Source organism: Microcaecilia unicolor, chromosome 3, assembly GCF_901765095.1.
Source record: "Microcaecilia unicolor chromosome 3, aMicUni1.1, whole genome shotgun sequence".
NCBI classification, from domain to species: domain Eukaryota; kingdom Metazoa; phylum Chordata; class Amphibia; order Gymnophiona; family Siphonopidae; genus Microcaecilia; species Microcaecilia unicolor.
In genome coordinates this window covers 389,818,861-389,846,215 of record NC_044033.1, presented here as the reverse complement: position 1 = coordinate 389,846,215, position 27,355 = coordinate 389,818,861, and the positions used below count along the sequence as shown (strand labels likewise).

Genomic DNA, 27,355 nt, shown 5'->3' with positions numbered 1-27,355 from the left:
TTTTAGGGTGGGAGGAGTTAGTGACCACTGGAGGAGTAACGGGAGGTCATCCCCGATTCTCTCCAGTGGTCATCTGGTCATTTTGGGCACCTTTTTATGCCTTATTTGTAATAAAAACACATCCGGGTAAAAACATCCAAGTGTTCGTCAGGGACGTCCTTGTTTTTTTTGATTATGGGTCAAGGACGTCCAAGTGTTAGGCACGCCCAAGTCCTGCCTTCACTACACCTCCGACACGCCCCCTTGAACTTTGGATGTCCTTGCGACGGACTGCAGTTGGAGACATTTGGACGTCCCTGGTAGAAGGGCGTCCATCTTCCGATTTATGTCGAAAGATGGACGTCCTTCTCTTTAGAAAATAAGCCCAATAGTAACATAGCAGATGACAACAGATAAAGACCTGTACGGTCCATCCAGTCTGCCAAACAAGATGAACTCATATGTGCTACTTTATATGTATACCTGATTGATTTGTCCTTGCCATTTTCAGGGCACAGACCGTAGAATTCTACCCAGCACTAGCTTTGCTTCCCAATTACCCGGTGTTGCCACCCAATCTCCACTAAGCTTCTGTGAATCACTTCCTTCTGAACAGGATTCCTTTGTGTTTATACCATGCATTTTTTAATTCCTTTACCGTTTTCATCTCCACCACCTCCTGCGGGATGGTATTCCATGTATTCTCCACTTTCTCCGTGAAAAAATACTTCCTGACATTTTTCCTGAGTCTGCCCCTCTTCAACCTCATTTCATGTCCTCTAGTTCTACCGCCTTCCCATCTCCAGAAAAGGTTTGTTTGCGGATTAATTCCTTTCAAATATTTGAACGTCTGTATCATATCACCCCTGTTTCTCCTTTCCTCCAAGGTATACATGTTCAGGTCAGCAAGTCTACTACTACTACTTATCATTTCTCTAGCGCTATAAGGCATTCGCAGCGCTGTACACCATACATGAAAAAGACAGTCCCTGCTCAAAGAGCTCACAATCTAAGTAGGACAGGCACACAGACAGAACAATTAAGAGGTAAGGGAATTCAAGAGGTGGGGATAAAATGGGTACATGGCAAGTGAATAGTGGTTAAGAGTCAAAAACAGTGTTAAAGAGGTGGGCTTTTAGCTTGGATTTGAAAACGGCCAAAGATGGGGCTAGATGTACAGGCACGGGAAGTCTATTCCAGGCATAAGGTGCAGTGAGATAAAAGGAATGGAGTCTGGAATTAGCAGTAGAGGAAAAGGGGACAGACAAGAGAGATTTATCCACAGAACGGAGTACCCGAGGGGGGAATAGGGAGAGAGAAGAGTGGAGAGGTACTGGGGAGCGGTAGAGTGAATGCAATTATAGGTCAGCAAGAGAAGTTTGAATTGAATACGGAAACGGATATGGAGCCAGTGAAGTGACTTGAGGAGAGGGCTAATGAGAGCATAGCGACTCTGGCGAAAAATGAGTTGCGCAGCAGAGTTTTGGACTGATTGAAGAGGAGAGAGATGGCTATGTGGGAGGCCAGTGAGAAGCAGGTTGCAATAATCTAGGCGAGAGGTGATAAGAGTGTGGAAAAGGGTTCTGACAGAGTGCTCAGAGAGGAAGGGATGGATTTTGCTGATGTTATAGAGAAAGAAACGACAGGTTTTGGCAATCTGCTGAATGTGAGCAGAGAGAGAGGAGTCGAAGATGACCCTAAGGTTACGAGCTGATAAGACAGGGAGAATAAGAGTGCCATCCACAGAAATAGAGAAAGGGGGAAGAGGAGAGTTGGGTTTAGGGGGAAAGATGAGAAGCTCAGTTTTGGCTATGTTAAGTTTCAGATGACGTTGAGACATCCAGGCAGCGATATCAGATAGGCAGGCTGATACATTGATCTGGATGCTGGATGAGATTTCGGGGGTAGAGAAGTAGATCTGGGAGTCGTCAGCGTAGAGATGGTATTGAAAGCCATCAGAGAGCCAAGGGAAGAAGTGTAGATGGAGAACAGGAGAGGACTGAGAACAGAACCCTGAGGTACACCGATTGGTAGTGGGATAGAAGTGGACGAGGATCCACCAGAGTGTACACTAAAGGTGCGAAGCGAGAGGTATGAGGAGAACCAGGAAAGAATAGAGCCGTGGAATTCAAGTGAAGACAACGTATCAAGAAGTAAGCTGTGATCAACAATGTCAAAAGCAGCAGATAGATCGAGAAGGATGAGGATAGAATAGAGACCTTTGGATTTGGCCAGTAACAGGTCATTGGAAACTTTTGTAAGTGCAGTTTCAGTTGAATGAAGAGGGCAAAACCCAGATTGGAATGGGTCAAGAACAGATTGAGATGAAAGAAAGTCAAGACAACGACGGTGAACAGCACATTCAACTATCTTAGAGAGGAAGGGGAGGAGGGAGATGGGTCGATAGTTGGAAGGACAGGTAGGGTCAAGTGAAGGCTTCTTAAGGAGAGGCATCAGGGACGTTCGCAGTGGAAAGTGAAAGATTGAGGATATGACAGATAAAAGGGATGAGAGTAGGAGAGATGGTGTTAAGGAGGTGAGTAGGAATGGGATCAGAGGAACAGGTAGTTTGTTTTGAGGAGGAGAGAAGATGAGTTGTTTCCTCATCAGTGATTACAGGAAAGGAGGAAAAGGACGAAAGGGTTGGGTAGTTTGGGGAAAGGACAAGGGAATGGTCAAGGGGAGGGAGAGGTGGGGGTGGCTTGGTAGAGAATTCGAGGTTTATCTTCTGAACCTTGTCGTGGAAGAACTCAGCTAGGGTCTGAGGAGATAGTGAGGGGGGAGTTGGAGATGGCGGCACCTTGAGTCTCTCCTCATATATCTTGTAATGAAAATCCCATACCATTTTTGTAGCTTTTCTTTGCACTGTTTCAAGTCTTTTTACATCCTTAGCAAGATACGGCCTCCAAAACTGAACACAATACTCCAGGTGGGGCCTCACTAACAACTTGTACAGGGACATCAACACCTCCTTTCTTCTGCTGGTTACACCTCTCTCTGTACAGCCTAGCATCCTTCTGTTTTCTCGGACACTATCACCCCAAGATCCCTCTCCCTGTCTGTGCATATCAGACTCTCACCGCCTAACACATGCATCTCCCATGGATTTCTACTCCCTAAATGCATCACTATGCATCACTATGCACTTCTTTGCATTGAATTTTAATTGCTAAACATTAGACCATTCATCTAGCTTCTGCAGATCCTTTTTCATGTTAGAAGGAAAAGTTTACCTTTTTATGGATGACACAAAGAAGGCAAATAGAGTGGATTCCCTGGAGGGAGTAGAAACCATGAGAAGGGATCTCCAGACATTAGAAGAATGGTCAAGGGTCTGACAATTAACATTTAATGCCAGGATGTGCAGAGTGATACACTTGGGGTGCAGAAATCCAAAAGAGATATACCAGATAGGAGGGGAGAGATTGGTATGCTCGGCTCAGGAGAGGGATCTTGGGGCAGGGGCGTAGCCAGACACCCAATTTTGGGTGGGACCGGGCCCAAGATGGGTGGGCAGAAGAACTCCGTCCTGTCCCACAAGTGATTTGGTCTTCTCTCTCTTGAGTGCTTACCATATGGTCTCTCAAACATACCCCCCTCCCCCACATACCTTTTAAATAGCAGATTTTCACCGGCAGCAACTAATACACACTGCTCATGTTGGCCCCATAGCCTTCCTTCTGATGTGTTTCCACATAGACAGGAATACATCAGAGGGAAGGCTGTGGGGCCAGTGTGAACAGTATGTATCAGTCGCTGCGCGCTGCAGGTGAAGATCTACTATTTACAAGGTATGCAGGAGGGACAGTAGTTGGGAGTTTTTAGCTGGTGGGGCTTGGGGATCTCTGCCAGCCACATCATAGATGTGCTGCTACTGGGTGGGCCTGAACCCAAAGTGGGTGGACCTGGGCCCACCCGGGCCCACCCTTGGCTACGCCACTGCCTTGGGGTGATGGTGTCAGAGGATCTCAAGGTGACAATACAATGTCACAAGCCAGAAGGCTGCTAGGTTGCATAGAGAGGGGTATAACCAGCAGAAGAAAGGAGGTGTAATACCCCTGTACAAGTCATTGATGAGACCCCACTTGAAGTACTGTGTTCAGTTTTGTAGGCCATATCTTACTAAGGATATAAAAAGACTTGATGCAGTTCAAAGAAAGATGAAAACGGTATGGGATTTGCGTTGCATGATGTCGGAGGAGAGACTTAATGACCTGAATAGGTATATCATGGAGGAAAGGAGAAACAGAAGTGATATGATACAGATGTTCCAATATTTGAAAGGTATTAATCCACAAACAAACCTTTTCCTGGGATGGGAAGGCGCTAGAACTAGAGGACATGAATTGAGGTTGAAAGGGGGCAGACTCAGAAATAATGTCAGGAAGTATTTTTTCACAGAGATGGTGGTTGATATCTGGAATGCCCTCCCACAGGTGATGATGGAGATGAAAACAGTAATAGAATTCAAAAATGTGTCAGATAAACACAAAGGAATCCTGTTTAGAAGGAATGGATTCAAAGAAGCTTAGTGGAGATTAGGAAGCAACACCGGTAAGGGGGAAGCCAGTACTTGGCAAACTTGTACGGTCTGTGCTATGATTGTGGCTGGACAGATTCAACTTCAGCTTCAGAAGTTGGAGAACAAGGCAGTGCCGGGCAGACTTCTATGGTCTGTGCCCTAATCGTGGCTGAATAGATTTGAATGGGCAGGAGTGGAGCTTTTCAGGCGCTTTGACGTTAACTCCAGAAATTTTAGAGCAAAGACTGTGCTGGGCAGACATATATGGTCCATGCCCTGAAAATGGTAATGACAAATCAAGCAATACACAAGGAAGTGAGAACGGAGGAAGGCTGGACAAACCTCAGGAACAATGAAGTTCCGTGGGACTTTGTTGTTCGGTTACCTTCTGGTGTAAGGACAAATCAAGACCAGTTATACATATGAAGTATCACATACCATATGTAATGAGTTTATCTTGCTGGGCAGACTGGATGGACAGTACAGGTCTTTATCTGCCGTCATGTACTCTGTTACTAACAGGCTTATTTTCGAAAGTGATCGCCGGCCATTTCCCGACATAAATCGGGAGATGGCCAGCGATCTCTCAAAAACGGCGAAATCGGTATAATCGAAAGCGGCGTTTTGACAGCATCACCGCTTTCCCGTCGCCTCGTCGTCAAAAGTTTAAGGGGGCGTGTTGGCGGCTTAGCGAAGGCGGGACATGGGCAGGCATGGGCGTGGCTACCAGATGGCCGGCTTTCGCGGATAATGGAAAAAAAGCGGCGTTAAGCAGTATTTTGCCGGGTTTACTTGGTCCTTTTATTTTCACGACCAAGCCTCAAAAAGGTGCCCCAACGGACCAGATGACCACTGGAGGGAATGGGGGATGACCTCCCCGTAGTCCCCCAGTGGTCACCAACCCCCTCCCACACTAAAAAAGTAAAAATAAAAACTTTTCTGCCAGCCTGTATGCCAGCCTCAAATGTCATACCCAGGTCTCTGACAGCAGTATGCAAGTCCCTGGAGCAGTTTTTAATGGGTGCAGTGCACTTCAGGCAGGCAGACCCAGGCCCATCCCCCCCTACCTGTTACACTTGTGGTACTAAGTGTTGAGCCCTCCAAACTCCCCCAAAACCAACTGTACCCACATATAGGTGCCCCCCTTCACCCATAAGTGCCTTTGTAATATCCCTCTCCCTGACCTAGCCCCTTCTGCAGCTTAGTATTTGCATTATTTTTGGCAAATTTTCAAAGAGAAACTACCCTGGTAGTTTGTTTTTTTTAATTTGCCAAATTTGTATAAGTACAAAGGTACCCATATATCTCACTGTTAAGTGGCTTACTGACTATTTATGCTATCTTTTAATTACATGTTCCAGAATTACTTTTTTATGTCTTCTACAGAATCGCTGTGTGGTTAATAATATGCATATCATATACACCATTTATCATATACATGTCAAACCACTTTACCATTTGGAAAACAAACAGAAAGAAACTTGGCTTGGTTTTGACAGTTCTGTTACCGACAGTCAAAGACATCAAAGGCCACAACTCATGTGTCAGCACTGCTTCCAAGAATTAACAGTGCAATCTCCCTTGGCAAGCAGGAGCATGCAAGTTTCTTCCGACATATGCAAAGATCCTTTTTTTTGTGTGTGTGCTGTGAGATTCTCAGTGTGGTATAGTCTGAGAGCCAGATGCACAAAGGTCCCGTTAAGGATCCATCTTTTTGGCAAACTCAAAAGCGCTTTTTTTTTTGGATGGGCATACCTGTATTGCAGCTCTCTGCCTCCCGCTGCTGGGAAAAGTGAGAAAAACCTCTCTGCTGCTCTCCACTCTTCTGTAAGGAATCAGCAGCATCAGGGCTTGGTTCCACCCCCAGCTGTTCCTGCTGCTTCCTTCTATTGGCTGACTGACATCCTAGAACGCCCATCTCCCTGAAGATGGACTCTCCTTGGCAGGGCCGGTCTTAGCAAGTGCGAGGCCCTGTGCAGACCAATTTGGTGGGGCCCTATCCTAGCTCCGCCCCCACCCTGGCTCCACCCCATTGATAAGATTATTCCATTTTTAGAAATTTTTTTTTTCTTTATTAAATTTCAAATAAAGACAAATGAAGCTAAACTTGTACAAAAAACTGATTGAAATAATAAGCACAATGCTATCATCATGAAACCTCCCCTCCCCAGAAATTATTCAGTTCAAGTCCACTACAATTAGTAGTTCCAATTCTCATAACAAAGGAGAAAATAAGGAAAAATATTAAGAAAAGATCCAGCACAGTGCTACAGTGTACAAGGTATGCCAGGAATGCTTTATCTGCCTATGGCTGGAGAGAGGTTGAGTGACTCGATGCGGTCCCGGGTCGGAGTGGAGGCACGAGGCAGACTTGAGGCACGCTGAGCGGGGCCCCCTTAGGCGTGGGCCCTATGCGGCCGCCTTGGTCGCCTCTGCCTAAGACCGGCCCTGCTCCTTGGCTGGCTGCTATCCCAACTCCTCCTCCCTGCAGAACTTCCCTGATGACATCACTTTAGAGCTGTGAACTGATTGGATCCGAACTTCCTGGTGTCCTCCAGTAATGAGTGGGCGGGACATCCCAGGCTGATGCTGTCCAATTGGTGGGAGCGCTGGGCACCTAGAGCGGAGGCCCTGAATGGATCAGAGTGGACCTGGGAGTCACCCCGGAGAAGGCTATAAAGGATATGCAGATGAGCTGCAAGTCCTCCACAGCACCTGAAAGGCAGCCGGTGGTAGAGCTGGGCACCTCTCAGCTGAGGAAAGGCTTACCAGGGGTTAGGCTGAAGCCAGCATTCCTCCCCCTGAGGGTTGCCTGATCCTGGATTTGTTGAGCCCTGTTAAATGATAATAAAGAGTTTGAATTAATAAACTATGATGTAGATTATAGAAGAGTAACCCTTGCATTCATTAAATATGTCGATAACATCTGCGACCAAAAAAAAAACAAGTAAGCAGGCAACTTACGAGATCCAGCACGGAGCAAAAAATAAAAATAAAAAAGCATATCACCACAAAGCTTTCATAAAAAAACAAATTTATTCACCACATGAAAAAAGATAAGTAGTCTTTAGCCCGACACAGCCGTGTTTCATCTTCCTAAAGGGCTGCATGGTAGGGCCAAGTGAAGGAATGCCCTGCTGATATCTAAATCGATTTCCTTGCATAAAACACAGTTCAGGAAACAAATGAAAACTCTTTATTTCCAGCAAGGCCCCACTGCTGAAGGTTAGTTACATATTAGCCTTTGCATGTCTGAACCTGTTTAGCATGGACCACTCAGCTAATAAGTTTGTGAGTAGGGTTTGACACAAGGATTTATGACAGAGGCTAGTTCTATCCGCAAGGCAAATATATTCAGTTCATTTGTGCTTTTTACCTCTTGCTAGATTTTTTTTTTCATTTGGTTCACATATTTGTTTTCATTTTTTAAAACTTTTGTGCATTAAGGTGCCCTTTTTCTAAGACACGGTAGGCCTAACGTGGGCCTTGTGATAAACACAGGGACCGCCCTACCCTGAGGAGACCGCCAGAGGGCGCTCTCCACCTGAATACCTGGGATATGCCCATTCTGGTCCCTAGAGGGAGCTCCAAATGGGACATCAGGGTAATGACCTGAAGGTGCCAGCAGAGGGAGCTTCGGCTAAGGCCTGAACATGGGGACCAGGGCGTATGTAGTAGAGATTCCCTGTTAAGAGGGCACCCAGAAGGCTCTGGACTCTTCCAGAACGGGAAGGAGGGGCCCCGAAAGGGTGTGGTGGGCTATTAGCAGCCCTATATAAACCCTAGCTCCTGAAGAGGAGGGAGGAGAACAGATGGGGACCGAGGACCAGTTACCGGAATCCAGAGAAGCCTGATGCCCAGTAGAGGAGATGCCTTGGCAAAGGGGGAGAAGGAACCTTCAAAGACCAAGAAGGTACTTACTGGACTAAGGACATAGAATGGATGGAAGGAACTGTGTACTATTGTTATGGACAATTGCTAATGAGAATGGACTAGCAACCGTGGGGTGGAGTATAGGACGATAAAGTTGTGGAGAGTGCAGAGTGTCCTATCCAAGGGTGGAGGTTGTTAGACACTGAGACCCAGGGTCCCCACAGTAGATGGGCTGAGTGAGAGAACTTGTGATAGATGACTAACGGCTGGAAAGAAGTGAATTCCCCAAGACTGAAGTATAGTCTAATAAATTGAATTTGCATTTTGATGACTGTCTCATTTGCATATATGGGAAGGCTGGAGAATCCTAGTTGAAGTTCCAGGAGAGTGCGAGGGGTCACGGCCCGTGGATCAGAGGGGTGACCGGGGCACACTGGACTGGACAGGAGAGGATTTTCAGCCGAAGGAAGGCAGGCCTGAGCAGTCACCCTGTGTAAGGCAGGAGCCCCAGATATAGAGGTGGGTGCTTGCAAGTGATTGGGAGAAGACCAGCCGAAGTCCTGCTCAGGAGCCCAGGGCTAGTGTTCGGGTAGAGAGCAGGAAGGGCATGTGTCTTTATAGATTGTCCTGAAGCCAAGGGCCAGGGAGCCTCAAGAGGGCTTAGTTCAAGAATACCCTGAAGAGAGGAAGATAAAGGAAACCTCTTTGTTTTGAACTGTTTGCTTCTGTGCTGTGCTTGCTGGAATTATCCTGAGGATTTTGGTGGGAACTGTCGGTGGCTGAGCAGTTTGCCTGGCCAATTGCAATACATAGCTTGGCTTGGGAGCCAAGGGAACTCCGAAGAGACTGGCAAGTGAAACCCTGGCCAGCAGAGGGCTGCATTTCAGAATCACCCAGTGGCTAGGAGCTTTACAGCTTACAGTGCAGGAAAAGGGCACCGCCATGGGATGTGCTGAGGCATCCCCTGATATTTTGGGCAGCAGCACAAGGTAGTCCCTCAGTAAAAAATATTTGTTATTGTTTACTGAGGGAGGCATGTCTAGGGGCAGAGAGTAGGCATGCCTATGCTAATTGGGTAATGTAGGGCACATTAGTGCATGCTACCCAATTTAGCGCGGGAGCCCTTATCGCCTCCTAAATATGGGCTCCTGGTGATAATGGCAATACACTAATGAGGAAATTAGCGTATGGTGGGGAAAAAAACCCGACCATGGCGATTTTCCAGCCATGCTAGAAAGTGGCCAGAGAAGGCAGCAAACCCACACACTAATCACAGCACCAGCCACTTTCTAGTGCAGCTTGATAAAAGACCCCTTCAGACTTTATAGCATGAGCTAATCAACAATGAGATCCTTTTATCAAGCCACGTTAAAAAATGGCCGGTGTTGTGGTTAGCAGGGCCACCGAGGGGGGGGGGAGCAGGGGTGACAAAATTTCCCGGGCCTGGGGTCAGGCCGCCAGCACTGCAGTCCCCGGTCTCGCCTACCTGCCTCCTCGGCTCCGGGCCCGGGGTCAGGCCGCCGGCACTGCAGTCCCCAGTCTCGCCTACCTGCCTCCTCGGCTCCGGGCCCCCTGCATTCGAAGCAGCAGTCACAGATTGCCTCCCTTTGGGCCTTCCCTCCCTGTGTCCCGCCCTCGCAGAAACCAGAAGTTACATCAGATGAGGGCGGGACACAGGGAGGGAAGGCGAGGTCAGAACTGAGAGGTGATCTGTGACTGCCGCTTTGAATGCAGGGGGCCAGATCCGAGGAGGCAGGCAGGTGAGACTGGGGACTGCAGCGGCGGGGGGAGCGATAGGGAGGCAGCTGCGGCGGGGGGAGCGACGGGGGGGGGCGGCAGCGGCGGGGGGGGGGGCGGAGGCGGGGCGGCCTTGCCCCGGGCCCAGCGCATGGGCTTGCCGCTTGCTCCGGCCACTTTCTAGCGCGGTTGAAAAATGATCACAGTCAGCTAGTTTTTTTTAATGTTTCAACGTTTTTTATTGATGACAGTTTCAAACCAACATTACACCTTTTCAATATACAAACTCGGTGCACAACAATTAAACATTGAAAGCTATTTATGCCTCTCTTAGTCAACAACCTGTTTTTTTTATATATATATATATATATATATATATATATCCCCCTTTTCCCCCCCGTTCCTCCCCCCTCCCCCCTTTGCCTCCCCCCTTTCTCTTCCCCCCCCCAAGTACAGCATCCTGATAACACTATAACCGATATTATCTCCCTAAAGTTACTTGACATCAGTATTACTCCCCCCCCCCCCAATCCCTCGCATGGAGCCAATCCATATTTTATCATCAAGGGGCAGTTAAATTTTCGGTCACAACCTATATCTAGCTAGTCAGGTTCAGAAGCAAACTACGACCTCGTGGGCTCAACTTCTGTATGAACCCGTTCCAGGTTTGCATGAAATTCTTTTTCTTTTTTGGCGATCCCCGCGCCTCCCTGGCCTCCCATGTAGCTAGGAAATGAACTTGGTTCCTCCAGTGCCAATAATCTGGGGGGTCCGAAGTGACCCAATACTGCAGGATAGTTTTCTTTGACACTAGGCAGATTTTTCAACACCAGATTCTTACTTCTTTATCCTTAACCCGAAAAGCTGTTGGTGTGTCTAAAACATATTGGTCCCAAGATCCTTCTGTTGTCCCTCCAATTGTAGTGGACATATATCTCTGAATTCATCCCCAAAAGGCTCTGACCTTTGGGCATCCCCAAAATGCATGATAACGTGTGTGTGGTGACTTGTTGCATTTGACACATCTGTCAATAGTACTAGGGTCTATGTGTGCGAGTTGTTGTCTGGTGAAATAGGCTCTCATGACTCCTCGGTAACCACATTCTCGCAACCTCTCATCCACTGTTAGGGCTGGGATGCTCTTCAAAGTAGTCACTACATCCCAGTTTCCTAACTTCCCCCCTGATTCCTTTTCCCACTGCTGTTTAATAGTCTGAAAACTTCTGAGTGCAGATAGTTGTATCAATTCTCTGTGCAGGGCCGATACTGTCATCCCTGTGGCCTCCAGCTTTTGAAATAGGCCTCATACCTTCTCCTCTATTTTTAATTGCAGGGCTGCCTGGTTCAAGCTTAAAATATAGTGTTTAATCTGGATATATGCAAACCTATCTCCCCAATGTGTGCCCTGCTTGTTTTGGATCGCCTCATATTCTACCAATTGCCCCTCCTCATCTAGCATATGTTCCACTCTTGAGATGCCATAGGTCTCCCACCTGAGGAAGGACACATTTTTGCGGCCTGGATCAAAGTTCAGGTTACCTCTTATAGCTAGTTTTTTTTAATTAATGGCCATGCGCTAATTTCCCCATTAGCGCGTGGCCATTACTGCAAGAAGCCCTTACTGCCACCTATTTAGGAGGAGGTAAGGGCTCCTACGCTACACCAGTGCTGATCAGGTAGCGCGCAATAATATGTCTGCTCTACCCGATTAATGAAGGCACACCTACTCTCCAGACATGCCTCCCCTGGCAAAAAAACATATATATAGTTTTACCGCAGGAGCAGCGGGTGCTGCTGACCAAAGAACCATGGGACACCTCAACGCATCCTGTAGTAGTGTCCTTTTACCACGCAGTAGGTCTGCATTAGGTCTAGTGCGCCTTAGTACAAGGACTCCAATGTTCATTAGTTCATAGATCAATGCACATGAAATTGATTTAGTATGTACTAAAGGTTTTTTTTTAATATTTCAACGTTTTATATTGATGATGTATCACGTCAAACAAAACCAATAAAGTCAAACATAAAGGTTTTTTTTTTTAATTTTCATGAACTGAATACATGCTAATAAATGTTTATAAAATCTATGAATGGGGTGGGACAAAAGGACATGCCACAAACCTTAATGACTGGCAAGTTTTTTTTCTTTAATTTCTAAGGGTTCAATATTCAAAGGATTTATGCTCCTAACTTTGGGGTCCATTTACTAAAACTTAGCATGCACTGATGAAATTAGCATACGCTAACCCCCAGATTCTATATTGTGCACCTTGACTTGCATGCGCAAATCCAGTCATACTCTGGATTTGCGCGTGCAACTTAATTGATTAACAAACCAATCAGCACCGATAATTGCAACTTAACAAGCAATTATTAACACTAATTGAATTTAATTAGAATTTACATGCACAACTTGCTAAGCGTATTCTATAAAGTGGTACACGTAAATTCTACCACACAGATCCCAAAAGTAGGTGTGGTCATGGGAGGAGCATGGGCAGGTCCTGGGCGTTCCTAAAATGTATGTTCAGTGTTACATTTTACTTAGCATAAATAGCTATGCCTATATTTAGTCACCTCTAGGCATATTCTTTAAACTGCACCAAAAAATATGCCTAGGCATATTCTATAAATCATAAACCACACCTAAAGTTAGACGTGGTTTATAGAATATGCCTAGGCGTATTTTTTTTCCACGATGATTTTTTAGGCATGATATATAAAATCTAGCCCTAAATGCTAATAACCCCATTTTATACCTATAGGCTTCTTGGCATCTAGCTTGCATTAATTCCGTTAGTGCACACTAAGCTTTTGTAAACGGGCCCCTTTAAAAGTTAAACACCTAGATTAACTTCTTTGAAGACTGACTAGGGCTGAGTGCCCAAATGTGTACTGACAATTCCACTAAACTTCTAAATAAAAAGTAGATGTAAACAAGGATGGATTTACAGTGGGGCAAATTAGGAGCTTAGTACTGATCTTCAGCACTAGGCTCATACATCTAGGTTAGCTGCTTAAACTGTGTAAAAATTAACTCTCTATTGAAATGACAGTGAAATGAAGAAATAGCAAATGGGATATGAAAATGTTAAAAACTGTATTTTATTAATAACATGTCTGATATTCAAAACCATCATACAGTTAGTAATAGACACTGACCGGTCAGCTCCACGAAGGGCAATTTAAGCGATTGAGGGCTGAGCTCCCGATGAAGCATTTGAGAAACAGAAGCTTTCTGTTGAGCATACCCTCCGGACAACGCTATAGCCCAGATAGGTGTATTTATTACCTTATATAAATGGTGGATAATAGAGTATAACTACTATTATAGAATTCTTATTTATGTTAGTGGAGATTTTTTGACTAAAGAGGAACCTGTATCATAGTCTCTAAGATCAAGTATGCATGAGATCTATGACAGTCTGTAATTCACATTATCAATATAGTGAATACAGAGTTTCTGAAGTCTTTTCCTCCTTAGATTCTACACTCAACATATTCTTTCTTGCCTATATTTGTATAGTAGTGCACCTCAGGGGCAAGTATCAGCAGTTTGGTAAAACTTGTTATTTTTATGCAAAACAACTTTACCGGAACACTGCAAAAGGCAGATATCCAAACTTCATACTTTCTTGTAACAAAACAGGTATTCTTTGTATCCAGTTTACTTTGATGAAAGAGGGTTTAGTGCCAGTCTAAGACTTTTAGGGACCTGTTTACTAAGGTGCGATAGTGTTTGTATTGCGAGCTAAATGCTAGAGTCGCCCATATGTTTCTATGGGTGACTTTAGCGTTTAGCACGTGCTAATCATTAGTGTGCGCTAAAAAGTACATAAGTACCTAAGTATTGCCATACTGGGAAAGACCAAAGGTCCATCAAGCCCAGCATCCTGTTTCCAACAGTGACCAATCCAGGTCACAAATACCTGGCAAGATCCCAAAAAAGTACAAAACATTTTATACTGATCCTAGAAATAGTGGATTTTCCCCAAGTCCATTTAATAATGGTCTATGGACTTTTCCTTTAGGAAGCCATCCAAACCTTTTTTAAAACTCCGCTAAGCTAACAGCCTTTACCACATTCTCTGGCAACGAATTCCAGAGTTTAATTACACGTTGAGTGAAGAAATATTTTCTCCGATTTGTTTTAAATTTACTACATTGTAGCTTCATCGCATGCCCCCTAGTCCTAGTATTTTTGGAAAGCGTAAACAGACGCTTCACTTCTACCCATTCAACTCCATTCATTATTTTATAAACCTCTATCATATCTCCCCTCAGCCGCCTTTTCTCCAAGCTGAAGAGCCCTAGCCGCTTTTAGCCTTTCCTCATAGGGAAGTCATCCCATCCCCTTTATCATTTTCGTCGCCCTTCTCTGCACCTTTTCTAATTCCACTATCCTGCTTATAATCGAACGAGAAAAACGCCCAAGTTCCGACCTAAATCGGGAGATGGACGTTTATCTCACAAAAACGAATAAAGCGGTATAATCGAAAGCCGATTTTTGGACGTTTTCAACTGCACTCCGTCGCGGATGCGGACAAAGTTGATGGGGGCGTGTCAGAGGTGTGGCGAAGGCGGAACTGGGGCGTGGTTATCTGCCGAACAAAGATGGGCGCATTTCACCGATAATGGGAAAAAAGTATGCGTTTTTAGCTAGAATTTAGGACACTTTTCCTGGACCCTGTTTTTTCACGAATAAGGCCCCAAAAAGTGCCCTAAATGACCAGATGACCACTGGAGGGAATCGGGGATGACCTCCCCTGACTCCCCCAGTGGTCACTAACCCCCTCCCACCACAACAAAATGATGTTTCACAACTTTTTATTTTCACCCTCAAATGTCATACCCACCTCCCTGGCAGCAGTATGCAGGTCACTGGAGGAGTTGTTAGGGGGTGCAGTGGACTTCAGGCAGGTGGACCCAGGCCCATCCCCCCTACCTGTTACAATTGTGCTGCTTAATGCTTATTAGTCGTCCAACCCCCCCAAACCCACTGTACCCACATGTAGGTGCCCCCCTTCACCCCTTAGGGCTATAGTAATGGTGTAGACTTGTGGGCAGTGGGTTTTGAGGGGGATTTGGGGGGCTCAACACACAAGGGAAGGGTGCTATGCACCTGGGAGCTCTTTTACCTGTTTTTTTAGTTTTGTAAAAGTGCCCCCTAGGGTGCCCGGTTGATGTCCTGGCATGTGAGGGGGACCAGTGCACTACGAATCCTGGCCCCTCCCACGAATAAATGTCTTGGATTTATTCGTTTTTGAGCTGGGCGCTTTCATTTTCCATTATCGCTGAAAAACAAAAACGCCCAGCTCACACATTGTTGAATAAAACATGGGCGTCTATTTTTTCCCAAAATACGGTTCGGTCCACCCCTTCACGGACCCGTTCTCGGAGATAAACGCCCATGGAGATAGGCGTTTTCGTTCAATTATGCCCCTCTATATCTTTTTTGAGATGCGGTGACCAGAATTGAACACAATATTCGAGGTGCAGTCGCACCATGGAGCGATACAAAAGCATTATAACATCCTCATTTTTGTTTTCCATTCCTTTCCTAATAATACCTAACATTCTATTTGCTTTCTTAGCTGCAGCAGCACACTGAGCAGAAGGTTTCAACGTATCATCAACGATACCTAGATCCCTTTCTTGGTCCGTGACTCCTAACGTGGAACCTTGCATGACATAGCTATAATTCAGCTCCCTCTTTCCCACATGCATCGCTTTGCACTTGCTCACATTAAACGTCATCTGCCATTTAGACACCCAGTCTCCCAGTCTCGTAAGGTCCTCTTGTAATTTTTCACAATCCTCCTGCAATTTAACGACTTTGAATAACTTTGTGTCATCAGCAAATTTAATTACCTCACTAATTACTCCCATCTCTAGGTCATTTATGAATATGTTAAAAAGCAACGGTCCCAGCACAGACCCCAGGGGAACCCCACTAACTACCCTTCTCCATTGACCATTTAACCCTACTCTCTGTTTTCTATCTTTTAACCAGTTTTTAATCCATAATAGAACACTACCTCCTATCATATGACTCTCTACTACTACTACTCTCTCTGCCCCGTCCTCGCATCTAAATGTGATGACATCAAGGGTGGGTAAAACACCGTTACGAACCAATGAAACCTTCAAGGAAGACAAGGAGTCAGCTGCTTCGGAACGTTGGAGGGGCTTAAAGCTGGGTGGCTGCAGGGGGGGCAGGGGAGAGAGCAGAATCACTGGGTGGCTGCAGGGGGGGCAGGGAACAGAGCAGATTCTCTGGGTGGCTGCAGAGGGGGCAGGGGAGACAGCAGAATCGCTGGGTGGCTGCAGGGGGGCAGGGGAGATAGCAGAATTGCTGGGTGGGTGAAGGGGGGCAGGGAAGACAGCAGAATTGCTAGGTGGCTGCAGGGGGGCAGGGAAGAGAGCAGATTTGCTGGGTGGCTGCAGGGGTGGGCAGGGGGAGAGAGCAGAATCGCTGGGTGGCTGAAGGAGGGGCAGGGAAGAGAGCAGAATCGCTGGGTGGCTGGAAGGGGGTCAGGGGAGAGAACAGAATCACTGCATGGCTTTAGGGGTGCAGGGGATACAGAAGAATCGCAGGGCGGCTGGAGGGGGGGCAGAGGAGAGAGCAGAATTGCTGGGTGGCTGAAGGGGAGGCAGGGGAGAGAGCAGAATCGCTGGGTGGCTGGAGGGCGGGCCAGGGAAATAGCTGGGTGGCTGGAGGGGGGGCAGGGGAGATGAGAATCACTGGCTGGCTGGGGGGGGGGCCAGGGGAAAGAGGAGAATTGCTGGGTGGCTGGAGGGGGCAGGGAGAGAGGACAATCACACACACACTCTCTCTCACACACACACACTTGCACACAGTCTCACTCTCAGTCACACACACTCGCATGGTGCTTTCAACCACGCAGAGGGGGGAGAGGCAGGGAGTCCTGAGACCACAGGAGGGGGAGGGGGTCCTCAGACCTCAGAGGGGGGAGGGGGTCCTGAGACCAAAGAGGGAGGGGGGAGGTATCTCTGTCACACACACACTTTCTCTGTCACACACACTCTTTCACAGTCAGTGTCTTTCTCTGTCTCACACAGTCTCTCACACTATGTCTCACACTGTACCACATTCACTCTCTATGTGTCACACAGTCGGTCTCACACACACTCTCAGTCTCACACGCTCGCTGTCATACACTCTCTCGGACTCACAGAGAGTCTGTGTATTGCACACATACTCTCTCACACTCTGTCTCACACGCACTCTCTCTTACACACAGTGTATCTGTGTGAAACACACTCTCACAGTCACTGTTTCTCACATACGCACTTGTACACACTCTCTGTCTCACACACACACTCTCTCTGTCTCACAGACACACTCGCACCCTGACTTACTCTCTCTCTGTCACACATTTGCACATTCACTCTCTCTCTCACACACACACACTTGCACATTCACTCTCTCTCGCACACAGTCACTCTCACACACACTCTCTCAAACATACACACTCCCAGGAAAACCTTGCTAGCGTCCGTTTCATTTGTGTCAGAAACGGGCCTTATTTACTAGTATATATATATATATATATATATATATATATATATATATATATATATATATATTACATAATTATTTTGCAATAGTAGTAAAACACTCTGCCACTGTGCAGTTAGAAGAATGAAAAAAAACTTGAGTGGGTGAAAGCATGACTCACAACTTCCCCTGAAATTTGCAAGAATTGTCTATCAATACAGGAATGAAATGTGAGCAATAAAGAAAAATATGCATTTTGATACAGGAGTATGATGCTCTTTAGTATGAACAAGCAACACTTTGCTGTAGTGATCACAGTAGAAATGAGTGGGAGGCTACAGTGCCCAGTGAGGCAAAGATAATAAGCATTTAATAAAGTCAGCAAACAACAAAGGCTGAATCTTCTTTCACAACGCATTTACTTTTTGGTTTTTGAAATTGCTTAGTTTAGCACAATACATTATTACCATTATATTACGCCAGGCCTACAAAAAAAAAAAAGTACTTCAAGTGCTTGTAACACATCGTTTCTACAGTGAATCAGTCTCTGAAAACCATGATTAATCATATTTGTTTGCTTTAATGGGGAGAAATAGAATTCCTAAGAAAACACATCCACAATAAGTAAATGTAATCAGCTGATATATTCAGGGAAACAGAAAAAAAGACAGCAGATAAAGATCCTATGGCCTATTCAGTCTGCCCAGCCATACCTACTAAAAAGCTTTACTGTCCCTCCCTGTCCCTTAGAAATCCTCTTTGCCTGTACATATCCTTCACTCCCAAACTGTCAGGCTAGGTAATTTATGTAATAACTAGTAAAAAAGGCCCGTTTCTGACACAAATGAAACGGGCGCTAGCAAGGTTTTCCTTGGAGTGTGTATGTTTGAGAGAGTGTGTGTGAGAGTGACTGTGTGAGAGAGAGAGAGCGAGATTGGGTGCGATTGTGTGTGTGAGAATGAGAGTGTGTGCCATGGGCCCCCCTCTGTCCCTCCCCCATCCCACCCCCACGTCAGCACCCAAACAGCTTTAGACTACCAGAGTTATGCACTCAGTCATCGTTTTCTTCAAAAGTCCTCACAGCACAAAACCTCTTCCCACATACACCTGGCTGCGCCGCAACTGCAACATTCTCGTTGAAACTGCACACAACCGGGTCTGCAGTGTCTCTGTTACCCATGCTTGTGTTCATAAGAGTTTGACGCTCCAGTCCGCCACCGCCGAAACCTCTTCAGATGACTATCCCGAATAGTAAGGAAATCACTTTTGCTCCATCCGAAACGCAACACCAGTATACCGCCAGGAAGAGTTCCTCGCTTTCCCCGCCTCAGATATGAAGTCGCCAGGACCCTACAGTTACCACTGTGTCTGAGCTGGATCGCGCGCTCGTATGTGCACAGTTGATGTCTCACACCTCAGTTGGCTCGTATCGACCATCAGCAATCCTCCCCCTCTGCTGAAGCCCCCTCCTACATTTCCCACAGCTGAACTGCGGGATCTGCTCAAATCCCGCGACAGCTGATCCTGTGAGTATTGCCGGGCTCAACCTCTCCCCTTCTGTCTCATTAGCTTTCTGTTTCCTCGCTTTCCGGCCGCTCTCGCCAGATTCTTCTGCTTTTTGTTTTCCTTTTCAGTGAAGTTTAGGGGGTGAGCGGCAGCGGCGACCTAGGGGGCATGGCGTTGCGGCGAGGGCGGCAGAGGCGGGGCCTTGTCCTGCTGTCGTGCAGTTGGTCAGTGCTGCGGGAACTACATGTCGTCAATTGATGAGATGGAGCCTTACAGAGCACAAGGCTTGAAGGCTTCACTTTCTCGGCTTCAGAATGTTGGAGCTGCTTTTTATTAAATAGGATGGTGTTATACATTGGGGCTCATTTTGAAAACATTTAGATTTACAAAGTTCCATAGGTTACTCTGGGGATCATTTTCGAAAGAGAAAAATGTTTTAAAAAGTGGCAGAAATCGGCAGATGGACGGTTTTCTCGCCAAAAAGTCCAAATTGGTATTTTTGAAACCCATTTTCCCAGACGTTTTTCTATGCTGTTCATCTGCAGTGCATCTACATCTCAAGGGGGCATGTTGGGAGCATGTAAAGGGTGGGATTTGGGCATTCCTAATACTTGAATGTTTTTTTAGCCATAATGGAACAAAACAAAAATGTCCATAACTACATCTAAGATGTTTTGAGCTAGACCTGTTTCAATAACGGCTAAGCCACAAAAAAGTGACCTAAATCACTAGATGACCACTGGAAGAATAAAGGAATGATCCCCCCTCACTCCCACCTCCAAAGATGTAAAAGAAACAGTATATACCTGCCTCTATGACAGCCTCAGATGTTACAGCCAGTCCTATTAGAGCAGCAAGCAGGTCCCTGGAATAGCCTTGTGGTTGGTGCAGTGCACTGTGGAGAAGGGGACCTAGGCCAATAATGGGATGCATCTATACAAATTCTTTGCAGAAATAAAAATAAAAAGAAACATGTCCAAGCTCCCAGCCTGCGGCCACTCCCACCATAGAACAAAACTAGTAAGAGTAAAAGGGGCAAACCACACATCATTCTAAGCCACAAGGGGTTCCCTGAAAAAGAAAACAGGAAAAAGTGAAAGAAACATAACAAAAAATAAAACCCCACCAATGGCTCAGAATTCTAATCCTAGAAGCAAGAACAGAAAATAGAAAAAAAAAACTCAAAACAACCAAAAGTAACCCCCCTTCCCATCCCTTCCCCCTGACCAAGGAAATAAAATAAGGGCATAATGTCCTTTCTCAGCGCAGTAGAGACACAAATTCTGTGTTCATCGTCTTTGCTTCTCCTGTTCTAAGAAGGAGAAATGATCCACCTGCAAGGGTCCGCCGAGGTCTGTAGATGAAGCATCGAGAATGGCCAAACAAGTGGTCTAACATGATGAGGGAGCTGTCAGAGGCCCAAAGAAGTCACAGAGCCTGAACCCTGGATGGAAGAGGTGAGTTGGGGCATCGGGGCAACCGTGACATCAGTTTACTGGTTGTTTATAGAGATTTTCTCTTTGTGTAAATCATGGTGCCTAAATTAGGCACAGATCCGCCATATTGTATAACACTGCGTGCAAATTATAGGAACAACCCTGACACACCCACCCCCCTCCCATGGATCCATGTTTAAAAATTTATGCGTGCATCATTATAGAATACCGACTAGGCAGATGCACATGTAAATGCAAATTAGTGCCAATTATTGGCACTAACTGGCTCATTATTCAATTAAATTGTGTATGCAAATTGGGTTGTGCCCAAATTTGTATGCACAATTTTGGGCGCCAGTTATAGAATTTGGGGGAGAATGTTAGGAATTATTAGGAAAGGAATGGAGAACAAAACTAAGAGCCCTGTTTACTAAGCTGCGCTACCGTTTTTAGCGTGCACTGTGTAGGCACCCATAGGAATAGTATGGTTGTCTACATAGTAAACAGAACCCTAAGGATATTATAATGTCTCTGTATTGTTCCCTGCTGTGACTGCACCTTGAATATTGTGTGCAATTCTGATCTCCAAATATAAAAATACATATAGTGAAATTAGAAAATGTATAGAGAAGGGTGATGAAAGTGATAGAGAATGGGATGATTCCCCTATGAAGAAAGGCTAAAGAGACTGCAGAGTGGAGATATGATAAAGGTCTGCAAAATACTGAGTAGAGTGGGATGGGTACAGGTGAATCGCTTGTTTACTCTTCTAAAAATACTAGGACAAGGGCATGCAACAAAGCTACTAAGTAGTACATGTAAAACAAATTGGAGAAAACGTTTCCTCACTCAAAGTGTAATTAAACTCTGGAATTCATTGCCAGAGAATGTGATAAAAGCAGTTAGCTTAGCAAGGTTTAAAAAAAGATTAGACAATTTCCAAAAAAAAGTCCATAATTCAATTTAATTCTTGTATACTGCTAATACTTTTTTCCAGGGTTCAGTGCAGTTTACATTCTAGGTGAGACAAAAGCAGATTGTGTTAGTGTGAGGTATGAGAAACATTAGAGCCCATTGGTGTAATGCATGAGACTTAAAATATTAAAGGAAAGGATAATGGATGATACTAGGAAGTAGAAGTCATGATGGATAATTATGAAGCTGTTTTTGGGAAGAGAAAGTTTTTTAGCCTCTTCATGATGTTGAGGTAGCTGTTTTCTGTTCTGATATTTTGACTCCAAGTACAGGGAATAAAGAGCTGAAAATCTAATTTTGAATAGTCTTTTCAAATGGTGATGCTAGTATTAGTTGCTGTTTCAGTCTGTTAGACTGGAACAGATATAACTAAGCAGTCTTAGTCAGCAGTTCAAAGGTGAATCCCTGTAAGATTTGAAAAATTAAACAAGCAGCTTTGAACCTGTGTCTTTCTGCTATGTGAAGCCAGTGCAGTTTGTTTAGATGAGTTGAAACACTAGTTTATCTATTCAATCTGTATATTAATCTGAATAGTTATGCTGTGGTACTTGTGACCTGGCTTGGCCACTGTTTGGAATACAGGATACTGGGCTAGATTGATCATTGGTCTGACCCAGTATGGCTACTCTTATGTTCTTATGGAAGAAGATGAGGTACCAGGCCAATGCTAAACTTGACTAAGGTCCCTGGACCTGACAGCTTCCCAAATGGAGTAGTACTGAATGTTTTATCCAGTGTCTCATCTGAGAGACCTGGCAAGTGTGATAACCCATCTCACCATTTTGAGACTGGTGGAACTGAAGAGGGATGCCTGGATGAGGGAGGAGATAAGAACATAAGAATAGCCATACTGGGTCAGACCAATTGTCTATCTAGCCCAGTATCCTGTTTCCAACAGTGACCACTCCAGATCACAAGTACCTGGCAGAAACCCAATTAGTAGGATCATTCCATGCTACCAATCCCGGGGCAAACAGTGGCTTCCCCCATGTCCATCTGAATAGCAGACTATGGACTTTTCCTCCAGGAACTTGTCCAAACCTTTTTTTAAAACCCAGATATGCTAACCACTGTTACTACATCCTCCGGCAGCGAGTTCCAGAGCTTAACTATTCTTTGAGTGAAAAAATATTTCCTCCTGTATTTCCTCAGCTACGTATATGGTAAGCTGTATTGTATAAAATCATTAGTATCATATCTATTTTAGTCAAAAGTTCTAATGCATGCTTATTAGGTGTACCATTAGTATTACCTAACACTGTATTGTATCTCTGGTGTTTGAATTCCAATGCTGTTAAATGTGTATATTTTTTATACTGTTTCACAGTAGTTCTATTAGGTTTCAATTTACTGTTTTCAATTTTATTTCATTTATTATATTTATGCATATTCTTGGTTATTTTACTATTGTTATGTTGTTAACAAAATTGTATGTTTTATGTTAAACTAGTAAAAAAGGCCCGTTTCTGTAACGAATGAAACGGGCGCTAGCAAGGTTTTCCTGGGAGTGTGTATGTTTGAGAGAGAGAGAGCCAGAGTGAATGTGCGGGTGTGTGACAGAGTGAGACTGTCTGTGTGACAGTGTGTGTGTGAGAATGAGAGTGTGTGACAGGGCCCCCTCCCCTGTTCCTAATGCCTCTCACCCCGTTCCCTCCCCTCCCTTTCCTCCTCCTTCCCATACTTTGGGTTCCTTAAGGCTTTCAAAAGTCTATGTACCCCAGTGGCCCTAACGCCCAGTATCCGGATACCCCACCACTTTCCTCCTCACCCCTCCCCCAAGATGTAATACTTTCACGTCCTTCATTTTTTTAAAAAAGTGTCCTATCTACCCTGTGTACAACAAAATTGTATGTTTTATGTTAAACTGTACCTGCTGTACACCGCCTTGGGTGAATCTCTTCATAGAGACAGTTAATAAATCCCAATAAATAAATTAATTACATAAAATGGCCATTTAACCCTACTCATTTAGTTTTTTAAGAATGGAAGCAGCCACCTCTCACTGCCTCCTTGGCAGGGTACTTTTCCTCTTGAAATACCAACTTTCATTTGACACGGAATCCAGGACATGTCCTTCCCTCCTGACTCCTTGTTCTGCGTTCTCTACTTCAACTTTCTTAAAAATTTGAAGCAATGTTTTTCAAAGGTGGTCAATTCAGGGGACTAGATATATTTTTTGGTCACCTGATCATTAGAAAAAAATTATTTTTGAAAAAATGCTTGTATATAGATCTGTACCTCAGACGTGATTTATTTCCTGGCATAGTAAACTGTCTTATTTATTTTGAAATTTTTCTTCAGCTATATTATTTTAAGTGATGTTTAATATTTCTTAATTTTCTATTTCTTGTTTTTTCCCCACTTTGTGGTCTAATGAGCTCTCATTGCATTTTCTTATTTTTGTTATTGTTGCAATATTTTTCTTTTGAAGTTTCAATTCTTATTAATAAGGGATTATTTATTTCACTGTAAAATTTTAACAATGTAAGAAGTTTGTTGGTGCATAAATAAAAATATATATATTTAAAAAAGTAAACAAAAAGAAACATTGTCAAGGTACTTCTAACAGCCCCCATTGCAGGGAAAGATATGATAAAAACAAAATGACAGAGCATCACATAAGAAAAAATCAATAGAAAGAAGAGAGGAACCAGGCTGACAAAGCAATCTATCTTGTCCAAAAGAGCCAGCCTTCAGACATTTACCATCCCTATCTAATGAGTCCCTGGGATTCAGAAAGCTTCTAAGCTGTTTGGGATTCATAAAGATAAATCTTTCATTTGCAGACCTCAATGAACATTTACAGGGAAAATGTAAATATAATTTCACACCCATTCCTGGCACATAGACTAAAAAGATTTCCTTCTAGTCTGGATACTTCTAGAAGTATCTGGAATTACCAGAGTTGTTGACTCAAAATAAATAATTTTTTTGATTAAAAAAAATCATTTCTAAGTCCAGTCCCAATCAGGTTTCAAGACATAGGACACTTAAGGGGTCCTTTTACTAAGCCATGCTAAAAAGTGACCGGTGGTAGTTTTAGTGTGTAGGTTTCCTGCGCACTTCGGCCACTTTTTAGCACCAGTCTAAAATGACTGAATTTCTATTTCTGCATTAATGGCCATGTGCTAATTTCACAATCAGTGTGTGGCCATTACAATGTGAGCCCTTACTGCCTCCTATTTAGTAGGCACTAAGGGCTCATGAGCTAATCATGCAGTAATCGGGCAATGTACTCCAGTGGCCATGCACTAGCCAATTGCTGCAGGAAACACCCACTCTCTGCTCCCCTGTGCTAGAAAATACTTTTTATTTTCTGGCATGGGAATCGGCATGTGCTGATCTGAGAAATACTGCGGGATGCCTCAGGGCGCCCCACGGTAGTGCTGATTCTCTATCTGCTGCCCGTGCAGTAGCGCTACCGCACCTTAGTAAAAGGCCCCCTTAAAATGTTCCAGCCCACATTTATTTTATTTATTTGTTTATTTGCGAAACTATATCCAGCCTAATCGGCTTCTCCTCTTCTTTAGACTGCTCCAGAAATTGGGCCAGATTCAAACCATTCATTACATAGTAACATAGTAAATGACAGCAGATAAAGACCTGAACAGTCCATCCAATCTGCCCAACAGTCAACAGTCATGATTATACCAACAATGAATGTGATAGAAAATACTGGATCATTGTCTCTCTATGGCATTTCTGGGACATTGATTGTAGAAGCCTGTCCGACCCTGTCCTTAGGTTCCAACTACTGAAGCTGTTGTCGAAGCCCATTCCAGCCTATCCAAACCTGTCTTGTCATGTGCAGGTCCTGTCCTCATGTTCCAGATTACTGGAGTTTCCATCAAAGCCCCCTCCAGCTCATCCTAAACCAGTTTGCCACACCGTACAAGCTTGCCTAGCACCAACCATAGTTCTTCACAGCCAGTAACCATTTAAGTGCCACTCTACATGCAAACACGTATACAACCATTTAAGTTTTGCTTTTTATACCATTCATGTTCTCATTAGAGATCTTCTATGTTCATCTGACGTCTTTTTGAATTCCATCACCATTTTTGTCTCCACTATCTCCCTCAGGAGGGCATTCCAGTTATCAACCACCCATTGTCTAGCCTTCTTTTACCACTGAACCTACTGTAGCTTTCTGCTTCTTAAATACCAAGAACGGTGGAAAGAATTTTCACAATTTCTACACAGTAGTTTCTTCCACATTTCCAAGGATGAAATAAGTGATGTACCAGGATAGTTCAAAAATCTGTAGCTCAAACATTTCTGATAGTTCTCAAGAGCTTCTAAGCAGGTGCAAGTGAACAAAGAATCTCATAGCTAATACTTTCCCCGCCTTATCTTCTTCCCCATATTTACTCAGACCCTCAAGTTCTAATCTATGAGGCTGAAGCACAAGCAGACGTTCCTGAGTTTTTCCCTGGGTCTGAACAATAGTCACATCATTCATTCTACCAGAGAGTGTTCTCTAGGGTAGTGTCTGCTGTCCATATGGCTTGTAAAGTCACCACCTCCAGCTTTACAAGCAGAGATTCACTACTCTGCACAATTCCTTGCAGCTGTCCAACTCACCACCTCCAGGAATTCCCCAGGACATCAGTGCTGACCCACTTAGGTGTCCCCAGTCAACTTCTCTCTATTGACCTCAGCACCAGGGTTTATTGGTAATGATATTGCGCAATGGGCAGGGATCATCACCTCCAAAGTTCTACCACTTGCCACTCTATTTGGTATTCTTGCAACCACTTCTCCCTGTGACTTGATGCCCTGATTATTATTATTTGTTGCATTTGTATCCCACATTTTCCCACCTCTTTGCAGGACCACCCCTCCCCCCCCTTGTTATGCCACTGAATAAGGGCTCCTGCGTTATTCATGTGGTAACCAGTTAGCACATGGTAATGTAGATGTGCTAACTGGTTGGTGTAAAAATGCCCACTTTCTGCTCCTGACAAACCCCCTCAAAAAATTCTAAAAAATTATTTAGCATGCAGTTAGCATGCACAGTCAAAAACTACTGAGTGATGCTGTAGCTCATCCCAAGGTAGTCCATTTTTGCTGTATTAGGAGCATGTTAGCCCCTATGTTAATAGCTGGCAAACTAAGGGCCTCTTTTACTAAAAAGCGCTAGCGATTCCTGTGAGACAACTGCGAGATAGACCATTCAAATTGAATGCATTTGCTGCTTCAGGTGTCACTAGCACAGGTTAGTTAAAGGGGCCCTAATAGTTCTTCTGTAAGAATATATAAAAGGTATATACAGGATAAGTATGTATCAGATCTGCACTACAGTTGGGATGTATGAGTGTGTGTTTGTATGTGTTTTAAGCTACAGCTATTTCTGTCTTTCCTGTGTTGCCCTTGGTAATGGACTTTTTTGACTTTGTTGAATTAAAGAGCCTGGCAGCACTGATGCCTGTGGGAAACATGAATCTGCTGCAGAAAAGGAAACACTTCTATACCACAGTGGCATTGCTAAAGCATCGGAAGTGCCATGAGGTTATGACACAGTGATAACAGCAAAGAAACTTTAACCACCAGTGAACTTGAGGTTAACGACTTTGGTGCCTTTGTCTGCTCTGTCTAGTCATTGTCAACCGAAAGGATAAAAGAAGTACTTGTTTCCTCCATAAAGCTGCCTTTTATCTGCCATTTTTGTCTCTTAGTCTGGTTTATTAAAAGTTGTTCTTTTAAAGAGAGGCTATTAATGTTTCTGTAAATCACATCTTTATATGGTTGTTCAAATACAGTGAAAATGTAAGGCTCGACTCACCCAATTTGTGATTTAGTGCC

The 27,355-nt window shown here is 44.5% G+C and overlaps 1 long non-coding RNA gene across 1 annotated transcript in view; it reads left to right on the top strand.

Annotated features, from left to right (window-relative positions):
• The window catches only part of LOC115465150, a 73,081-nt gene extending 45,854 nt beyond the window's left edge, over positions 1 to 27,227 (top strand). The window contains exon 3 of the long non-coding RNA XR_003941333.1: positions 26,960 to 27,227. This is a non-coding gene — a long non-coding RNA (uncharacterized LOC115465150). The remainder of the gene's footprint in view (positions 1 to 26,959) is intronic.
• The last annotated feature ends 128 nt before the right edge of the window (positions 27,228 to 27,355 follow it).